The following is a 7,428-nucleotide window of genomic DNA, read 5'->3' as shown; positions in this document are numbered from 1 at the left end:
GCAGCCCTCTGGGGACAGCCAGAGAGATTAATTTGCTACTTACCAGAACAAGAGTTCAGAAGTTTTCCCTAGATCCAGCAGGATCTCCCTGTGGGATCGATGCTCTAGTACAAAGTTGGAACTTTCCCCTGGCCTATGCATTTCCTCCGCTTTCTTTGATTCCTTGCGTGTTACGAAAGATCAGGAAAGACAGAGCGAGGGTCTTTCCCATTGCTCCCTTTTGGCCAAGAAGATCTTGGTTCACGTGGCTCTGGATCATGTCAATATCGGAGCCATGGGTCCTTCCAGAGATCCGGGGCCTGTTGAGCGAGGGTCCAGTAGTTCATCTGGTCTTAAGAAATCTCCACTTAACTGCCTGGAACTTGAGAGGTTCCTGTTAGAGAGGAAAGGATTCTCTAACCCTTTGATCTCTACCCTCCTTAAGAGTAGAAAGAAAGTAACTGTTGCCATATATGCTACAGTGTGGCAGAAATTTTTAGATTTTGGGCATATCCAGATAAATGAGATTCCATCTTCAGTGCCCATCCATTTACAGGGAGTGCAGAATTATTAGGCAAGTTGTATTTTTGAGGATTCATTTTATTATTGAACAACAACCATGTTCTCAATGAACCCAAAAAACTCATTAATATCAAAGCTGAATATTTTTGGAAGTAGTTTTTAGTTTGTTTTTAGTTTTAGCTATTTTAGGGGGATATCTGTGTGTGCAGGTGACTATTACTGTGCATAATTATTAGGCAACTTAACAAAAAACAAATATATACCCATTTCAATTATTTATTTTCAACAGTGAAACCAATATAACATCTCAACATTCACAAATATACATTTCTGACATTCAAAAACAAAACAGAAACAAATCAGTGACCAATATAGCCACCTTTCTTTGCAAGGACACTCAAAAGTCTGCCATCCATGGATTCTGTCAGTGTTTTGATCTGTTCACCATCAACATTGCGTGCAGCAGCAACCACAGCCTCCCAGACACTGTTCAGAGAGGTGTACTGTTTTCCCTCCTTGTAAATCTCACATTTGATGATGGACCACAGGTTCTCAATGGGGTTCAGATCAGGTGAACAAGGAGGCCATGTCATTAGATTTTCTTCTTTTATACCCTTTCTTGCCAGCCACGCTGTGGAGTACTTGGACGCGTGTGATGGAGCATTGTCCTGCATGAAAATCATGTTTTTCTTGAAGGATGCAGACTTCTTCCTGTACCACTGCTTGAAGAAGGTGTCTTCCAGAAACTGGCAGTAGGACTGGGAGTTGAGCTTGACTCCATCCTCAACCCGAAAAGGCCCCACAAGCTCATCTTTGATGATACCAGCCCTAACCAGTACTCCACCTCCACCTTGCTGGCGTCTGAGTCGGACTGGAGCTCTCTGCCCTTTACCAATCCAGCCACGGGCCCATCCATCTGGCCCATCAAGACTCACTCTCATTTCATCAGTCCATAAAATCTTAGAAAAATCAGTCTTGAGATATTTCTTGGCCCAGTCTTGACGTTTCAGCTTGTGTGTCTTGTTCAGTGGTGGTCGTCTTTCAGCCTTTCTTACCTTGGCCATGTCTCTGAGTATTGCACACCTTGTGCTTTTGGGCACTCCAGTGATGTTGCAGCTCTGAAATATGGCCAAACTGGTGGCAAGTGGCATCTTGGCAGCTGCACGCTTGACTTTTCTCAGTTCATGGGCAGTTATTTTGCGCCTTGGTTTTTCCACACGCTTCTTGCGACCCTGTTGACTATTTTGAATGAAACGCTTGATTGTTCAATGATCACGCTTCAGAAGCTTTGCAATTTTAAGAGTGCTGCATCCCTCTGCAAGATATCTCACTATTTTTGACTTTTCTGAGCCTGTCAAGTCCTTCTTTTGACCCATTTTGCCAAAGGAAAGGAAGTTTCCTAATAATTATGCACACCTAATATAGGGTGTTGATGTCATTAGACCACACCCCTTCTCATTACAGAGATGCACATCACCTAATATGCTTAATTGGTAGTAGGCTTTCGAGCCTATACAGCTTGGAGTAAGACAACATGCATAAAGAGGATGATGTGGTCAAAATACTCATTTGCCTAATAATTCTGCACGCAGTGTAGTATTGGAATTTCTTCAAAAGGGTCTGAACCTGGGGCTTGCAAGTAATACCTTTTTAAAAGTTCATGTCTCAGCCCTTTCAGCTCTGTTTAATCAGGACATTGCGGGATGCCTGTGGGTTTCAAGATTCTTTAGGGCAGTAGAGCGTTCTACCCCAATAGCTAGACCTCCGCCTTGGGATTTTGACTTAGTCTTAAAAGCTCTAACTCGTCCCCCCATTTGAACCAATTGAATCCATTTCTATCAAAAACCTCACTTTAAAGTTATGTTTGCTAATAGCTTTAACTTCTGCCCGCAGAGTGAATGAGATCCAGGCCATCTCTATTAATCCTCCCTATACCACAATCCTAGAAGACAAAGTGATGATACGTTCTGATCCGGCTTTCCTTCCAAAAGTCGTTACCAAGTTTCATATATCTTAGGAGATTATTCTTCCGACTCCTAGGTCAGAAGAAGAAAGATCCTTTCATTGCCTGGACGTCAGGAGGGTGTTAATTAACTATTTATCTTACACAAAAGATTGGCACAGAACTTCTTCGCTCTTTGTTCTCTTTCAAGAAGTGAATAAGGGTTGCGGGGCCTCCAAAAACCCTATTGCTAGATGGATCGTCTCTATCTCTCTGTCTTATCTTTCCTCTTGTGTTTCCCCTCCTGCGGGGCTGAAGGCACGCTCTACCAAGGAGGTGGCCACCTCCTGGGCAGAAAGATCCTCAGTACCTATAGAGGATATTTGCAGAGCCGCCACCTGGTCGTCTCCCTCTACCTTTAAACACTACGGTTTGGATATAAATTCTTCTCCTTCGGGTTCTTCCTTTGGGGAAAAGGTTCTCCTTTCTACTCTCCCACCCTGATTTTTTTCCTTTGGGAATTCTCTCTTGGTGCTGTCAAGGGTGAAGGGGAAAAATGATTACTTACCGGTAATTTGATTTTCCAGAGTCCATGACAGCACCCTTATATTCTCTCCCTGTTGGGGGTTTCTTTTTCTGTGTGTTGGTTCTATATTCACATGGTGTAGCCTACAAAACAATAATATGTATTTAAACGTTTTATCTAACAATATGTTGACGGCCTTCCTCCGGTGCTTGGATATCACACTGAATTGGGAGGAGAGTGTCCGTCCTTTTATTCTGTAGGTTTCCTGTCTGTGGGGGTGGATTCTTTCTCTCGTAGTGCTGTCATGGGCTCTGGAAAATCAAATTACCGGTAAGTAATCGTCCTTTTTTAAACCTGCTAAAAAATTCCAATTACCTGATGAACGAGCGTTTCCTCGTTAATCAGGTAATTGGCTGCAGTATTACACTGCCAAATCATCGCTGACGAGCGTTCATACAAACGCTTGTTAGCGATGATCTTCTGCAGGTGTAATTTAAGCTTTAGTCAGCAGGGGCAGATTAGCCATTGACTCTACAGGGAAATTTCCTGGTGGGCTGATGCCCAGGGGGCTGGCTTTCTCAGGCCTCTTTTATGGTCACCAGGTAAGTAATGATCTTTCACTCCTAGAGTTAATGTTTATTAATATTATTCTCGAATCTTCAAATTCATGGTAAAACAGAATTACTTATACTTCTCTTTCCCGCTGGATCAACTTCTGGCTCTGGCTGAAAACCTTCAGGAAAATCTGGCTCAAAACCTCCTCCAAAAAACTGTGTGAACCTACCCTTAGGATGGTACTATCCAAGGCAAGGTTTTGAATTCTGCTTAGAGAGATATTCTAAGGGTTTATTCTCACATTATTAGGCCAGACAAACACAAGCGAATTGCATGCTATAAACTTGCCGCATGTGTCAGTTTGAGGTCCCCTTCTGGCCTCCACTCCTCTGGCAGGATCGCACAGCATTAGGCTACAATCACACGACCGTATGAATGAGTCCGCATTCATTATGCAATTTTGCGGTCATGAAATCTAGTGAATTACACTGGCATAATGCTGTTAGAGTAATATAGTAGATTCCAGGACTCTAAGGGGTACATAGCATTATAAATCAGTTTAATGCTGTGCGATCCTGTCAGAGGAGCGAGGCCAGAACGGGACCTCTCATCCATACGGTGCAAGTTTATCACAACTCGCTTGTGTTCCTGGCTTTATTAGTTTATTTTTTTACTTGTAAAAAATAACTAGTGCTTTTAAGTTGAAAAAAAGCATGTTTTAAGTGTTACCTGGTGTCCTATAGGAAAGCCTATAGGAGAAACTGTCATACCTACAGCATGCTGCATTAAAAAAATAAAATAAAATGCTGAACCACAACACAAAAACTCCATAGATCACTTTGTATGTGGTGCATTTCTTAATATATTTAATAATTCATATTAGCTTTACAGAAACATCTGGACACATAAAAAAAATACAAAATCAATAAAGCTAAAAAAAATGGCGCACCTGATTCTGGCATAAATTGCACCGAAATGAGGGTTGCTTGTGTGCCTCTAGGATTACAGAAATTATCTGTGCCTACGTGTTTCAATATGTTACTTAGAGATAAATTTATCTGTGCTGGAAACATACTAAAGAATAATGCAAAACTATGCAAGAGAAGTCTTCAATATTTCACACGGTCATGGTGTCAAATGTGATTTAAACTGAATTTTCAGTACCTAGCTAATGTTTTAAAAATTATTTGCTCTGTTATATTTTCTGTTTCAGGCATCGGAATTCAGAATTACTGGTTAGTGGTACACTGAAACCTCTTTTTAAGTCAACCACCCAAAATTGCATTAAAATTGTCTTTTGGGTGGTGATCTCAAAGCAAATCATGTAGCTGAAAATCTGCCAGGGTACCATGGTTGATAGCAACAGGAAGATTAGTCACAGTGGAAATCACTGGACTAGGCTTTGGAGGCCACTCTAGATCTTAGCAAGTCCTCTCGGAACAAAAAAGTGATTCTCCTTATAAGGCCCCGTTCACACAACTGTATTTTCCATACGCCTCCCCAACGGTACTAAGCAGGATACCCCGCCTTCCAGGGACAGGAAACAACTTGGAGAACAATCATTTAAAAGTCTCCTCCCCTTTAACTTCAGTTATTTCCTGTCCCTCAGGGATGAAGTGGAGAATATAGCAGGGGTTTCCTCCTGCTTAGGAGGAGTAGCTCAGCCTTTTTGGGTCCATCCGTTCCCCTGACTAAATTGTCAGGAGGGCTGCAGCAGGGCGAGAGGCAGGCCCTTCTGGCATCTAGGCAGAAGTCCTGCGAATTGCAGGCAGCCCTGAGCCATGCAGGGCAAGCTAGGGGACGAAGCCGGCATTACGAGACTCTGGGCCGGAGTCTCATGGGAGTGCGTGCTGTACCACGTGACCCGGAAGTACTGGATAAGTGCCGGATGGACAAAAAATTGCGTTCTTCATCAGCATGGAAGCATCTGTGTGTTGGAGCAACCATGTCCCTGCCTGCTGACAAGTCCGCAGACCCTCCAAAGGCCTTAAGCCCGGTAAGCCTCCTCCTGATGGATGCTTCTTTGTTTGCATTTTTCTTTTTTTGTACACCATTGGGGTTTAATGGTGAAGGTCCCCACTTAATTTAATTACTCCTAAGCTCTTCCTGAAGAGGTTATTTTTTATTGCATGGTAGAGCCAGCAAAAGTGGGGAACCATCATTAAAGAAAAAATGTGCTATCCGTAAAAAGCAGCTTGCCGGCCACTTAAAGATACCACTTTGCCAGAGATGTACAGATAAGATTATGGCTGAAGAGACCATCTTTTGTGGACAGCCTGAAATCTATCATTAAAGAGGAAGTCAGCTCCGCCATTGAAGCTAAGATGGCTGTGATTCCTCAGAGACCCTCCACCACCAGATCTAATCCTGACGCACCTCCTAGATGTCGATTTTTGACTTTGACGAAGTAGAAGTCTCCTCCGATTCCGACTCAGTTTCTTCAAATGATGAATCTGGTAGACCCCTATGTTCTATTGAAGACACAGAATCTCTCCTAAAAACCTAACAGAGCTTCCATGAATAGTGAGCAGTCAAGAGGCCCAGTCAATTAAGGACCTAATGTTTAAAGGTCTGTGGGATAGGAAAAGACTTGTATTACCAGTCCATGGAAGCATAAAGAAATTGATTGCTGACGAATGGAAAGACCAGAGAAGATCAGGAGTCTCAAGCGAAAATACCCTTTTAGTGATGCGGATTCTGTCCATTGGGATAAAACTCCCAGGGTGGACGCCCCGGTAGCCAGAATATCTAAGAAGTCCTCTCTCCCCTTTGAGGATGTAGGCCTCTTACGTGACTCTATGGATAAAAAATGTGAATCTATTCTGAAGAAATCTTGGTAAACATGTACCTCCATGTTAAAGGGAGTCTGTCATCAAAGTTTCACCTTTTTAACCCTTCCCATAGCTTTCTAGCAGCCTTACAGTTAATAAAAACGTTACCTTTATGAGCAATCCTGGACTAAAATCGTCAAAAAACAACTTAGTAGCATATGCAAATGAGGGCTCGCAAGTGCCCAGGGGCGGCGTTACCCTCGTAGGTGCCCAGCTAGCTCAGCCTTATTGTCGCTTCCCCCCGCCCATCCTTTCCCTCTGACCGCCCATCTACTTACTGCGCACTGTGGTGCCCATTCCTTGTACGGCATCACAGTAATTAATGCGCATGCGCCGTTAGTTGGCGCATGCGCATTAATTACTGTGATGCCGTACAAGGAATGGGCATCGCAGTGCGCATGCGCCGGCCGACGGACTGTGTGCGCAGGCGCGGGATCTCGGCGAAACAAGAAGTAAGTAGATGGGTGGTCAGAGGGAAAGGATGGGTGGGCAGATGGAAAGAATGGGTGGGGGGAAGCGACGATAAGGCTGAGCTAGCTGGGCACCTACGAGGGTAACGCCGCCCCTGGGCACTTGCGAGCCCTCATCTGCATATGCTACTAAGTTGTTTCTTGCCGGTTTTATAAGTCCAGGATGACTCATAAAGGTAACACTTTTATTAACTGTAAGGCTGCTAGAAAGCTATGGGAAGGGTTAAAAAGGTGAAACTTTGATGACAGACTCCCTTTAAGGCCCAGCATTGCTGCTACATACACTGCCAGGACCCTGTCTTTATCTCAGTTAGAGGAACATTTACTTTCAGGTACTCCTGGAGAGTATATCCTGTCCTTCCTACCAGTGTTGAAGGAGGCTACAAATTTCTTCTCAGATGCCTCCGCTGACTTAGTCAAGCTTTTCGCCAGATCAATGGTCCTGTCTAACTCTGCCAGAAAGTCAGTTTGGCTAAGGTCCTGGTCTGGGGACAACACCTCTAAAGGCAAGCTATGTAGTATTCCCTGCGAGGGGGTCAGGTTCTTCGGATTAGTACTAGATGACATCTTAGACAAGGCATCTGATAGAAAGAAAGGCTTGAC

This window comes from Bufo bufo, chromosome 3, assembly GCF_905171765.1.
Source record: "Bufo bufo chromosome 3, aBufBuf1.1, whole genome shotgun sequence".
Taxonomy (NCBI): Eukaryota; Metazoa; Chordata; class Amphibia; order Anura; family Bufonidae; genus Bufo; species Bufo bufo.
The sequence above is the reverse complement of the archived record's forward strand: the minus strand, read 5'-3'. Positions refer to the sequence as shown.